Source organism: Paramisgurnus dabryanus, unplaced genomic scaffold, assembly GCF_030506205.2.
Source record: "Paramisgurnus dabryanus unplaced genomic scaffold, PD_genome_1.1 h2tg000137l_1_23223__unclustered, whole genome shotgun sequence".
In the NCBI taxonomy this organism is placed as follows: domain Eukaryota; kingdom Metazoa; phylum Chordata; class Actinopteri; order Cypriniformes; family Cobitidae; genus Paramisgurnus; species Paramisgurnus dabryanus.
In genome coordinates this window covers 7,501-10,376 of record NW_027394071.1, presented here as the reverse complement: position 1 = coordinate 10,376, position 2,876 = coordinate 7,501, and positions in this window count along the sequence as shown.

Below are 2,876 nucleotides of genomic sequence, written 5' to 3'. Positions count from 1 at the left end.
GGGACGGGTGCCCCGGAGGAACCAGACTTCCAGGAGGGAGGGCCGCCCTGTCAGGCCCGCCTCGGAGTCACCTCTCTGGGCTAAGGAGGCAGGGACGTGTGCCCTGGAGGAACCGGACTTCCAGGAGGGAGGGCCGCCCTGTCAGGCCCGCTATCGAGTCACCCATCTGGGCTACGGAGGTGGGGACGTGTGCCCTGGAGGAACCAGACTTCCAGGAGGGAGGGCCGCCCTGTCAGGCCCGCCTCGGAGTCACCTCTCTGGGCTACGGAGGTAGGGACGTGTGCCCTGGAGGAACCGGACTTCCAGGAGGGAGGGCCGCCCTGTCAGGCCCGCCTCGGAGGCCTCCCCTCGGGCAGGGGAGGCAGGGTCGGGGACCCTGGAGGAACCGGACTTCCAGGAGGGAGGGCCGCCCTGTCAGGCCCGCCTCGGAGGCCTCCCCTCGGGCAGGGGAGGCAGGGTCGGGGACCCTGGAGGTGCCGGACCTCCAGGGGGACGGAGGCCGAACCCGTGGCCGGGGAGGGTGAGCCTTGCCGGGCTAGGCTCGCGCGGGTTCGAAGGCCTGGTTCGAGAGGACCCCTTCCCCTATATACCCGATGGCACCTGTTCACACTACTGCCCTTTCGAGAGGGGACCCCGACCGGTCCGCGGCCGGGACGGCGCACCTCGGTCGGCCTCGGCGAGTGGGTCGGGGTGCCTGGAGGTGCGCGAGCGGCCCGCCTGGAAGTGCGCGAGCCACCCGACTCTGGCGGCCGGCGCCCCCGGGCCCGTGCCCGCGGCCGACTCGTCTGACCCGGCATCGTCAAGGTCACCAATACCACGGAGCGTCTACGACGCCCCGTTTCCGAGATATCGGCCAATGAACTGCCGGGCGCCGTATCTCGGCCGGGGAAGGTCCTACGGACTCGGGGCCGGGCTCGTCGGAAAGGTCTCGCCCGGGGCTTTCCGACGAGACCGGCCGCGGGTCCGTGCGACCCCGGGGGCCCGAGATACTTCCGGTCGAAAATTCGAATTTCGTTACCGCGCTGCTCCGGCGCCCCGGGTCCGGGGCCTTCGCCCTTCGGGTGGGTGGCTCCTCCGCGGGGGGCCTTTCGAACGAGCCCACCCGCGCGTCGCTAGCCCTTTCCGGGGCCGAGATACGGCCTACCCCCGCGGGATTTTCCCACGGCCGTTTCTCGGGCGCCTCGGGTCCGGGGCCTTCGCCCTTCGGGTCGGTCGCTATGCCGGAGGGGAGCTTTCGAACGAGCCCTCCCTCGAGTCTCTGGCCCTTTCCCGGGCCGAGATACGGGCGGGTGGTCGCGGAATTTTCGCTCGTCCGGGGCTCCGGCGCCCCTAGCGTCCGCCTCGGAGGTCGCCCGGACGCGCGGCCGGTCTCGTTCGAAAGGTCCGTCCCGGGGCTTTCCGACGAGCCCGGCCTCGGGTCCGTGCGACCCCGCCCGCCGGAGATACGTCCGGTCGAAGCTCGCGGAAATTCCCGCGGCCGTATCTCGGGCGCCTCGGGTCCGGGGCCTTCGCCCTTTGGGTCGGTCGCTCCGCCGGAGGGGGCCTTTCGAACGAGCCTACCCGCGAGCCTCTAGCCCCTTCCCCGGCCGAGATACGGCGGTCTGTGCCCGGATTTTCCCACGGCCGTTTCTCTCGGGCGCCTCGGGTCCGGGGCCTTCGCCCTTCGGGTCGGTCGCTATGCCGGAGGGGAGCTTTCGAACGAGCCTACCCGCGAGCCTCTAGCCCTTTCCCCGGCCGAGATACGGCGGTCTGTGCCCGGATTTTCCCACGGCCGTTTCTCGGGCGCCTCGGGTCCGGGGCCTTCGCCCTTCGGGTCGGTCGCTATGCCGGAGGGGGGCTTTCGAACGAGCCTACCCGCGAGCCTCTAGCCCTTTCCCCGGCCGAGATACGGCGGTCCCTCCCCGGATTTTCCCACGGCCGTTTCTCGGGCGCCTCGGGTCCGGGGCCTTCGCCCTTCGGGTCGGTCGCTATGCCGGAGGGGAGCTTTCGAACGAGCCTACCCGCGAGCCTCTAGCCCTTTCCCCGGCCGAGATACGGCGGTCTGTGCCCGGATTTTCCCACGGCCGTTTCTCGGGCGCCTCGGGTCCGGGGCCTTCGCCCTTCGGGTCGGTCGCTATGCCGGAGGGGGGCTTTCGAACGAGCCTACCCGCGAGCCTCTAGCCCTTTCCCCGGCCGAGATACGGCGGTCCCTCCCCGGATTTTCCCACGGCCGTTTCTCGGGCGCCTCGGGTCCGGGGCCTTCGCCCTTCGGGTCGGTCGCTATGCCGGAGGGGAGCTTTCGAACGAGCCTACCCGCGAGCCTCTAGCCCTTTCCCCGGCCGAGATACGGCGGTCTGTGCCCGGATTTTCCCACGGCCGTTTCTCGGGCGCCTCGGGTCCGGGGCCTTCGCCCTTCGGGTCGGTCGCTATGCCGGAGGGGGGCTTTCGAACGAGCCTACCCGCGAGCCTCTAGCCCTTTCCCCGGCCGAGATACGGCGGTCCCTCCCCGGATTTTCCCACGGCCGCAGCACGGGCGCCTTTGCTCGGATCGACTCGCCCTTTGGGTCGGTCGCTCCACGCGAGGGGACCTTTCGAACGAGCCTACCCGCGAGCCTCTAGCCCTTTCCCCGGCCGAGATACGGCGGTCCCTCCCCGGATTTTCCCACGGCCGCAGCTCGGGCGCCCTTGCTCGGATCGACTCGCCCTTCGGGTCGGTTGCTCTACCGGAGCGGCCCTATCCAACGAGCCAACCCGCTTCTCTCTAACCCTAAGCCCGGCCGAGATACGGCGGTCCCTCCGCGGATTTTCCCACGGCCGCAGCTCGGGCGCCTTTGCTCGGATCGACTCGCCCTTTGGGTCGGTTGCTCTACCGGAGCGGCCCTATCCAACGAGCCAAC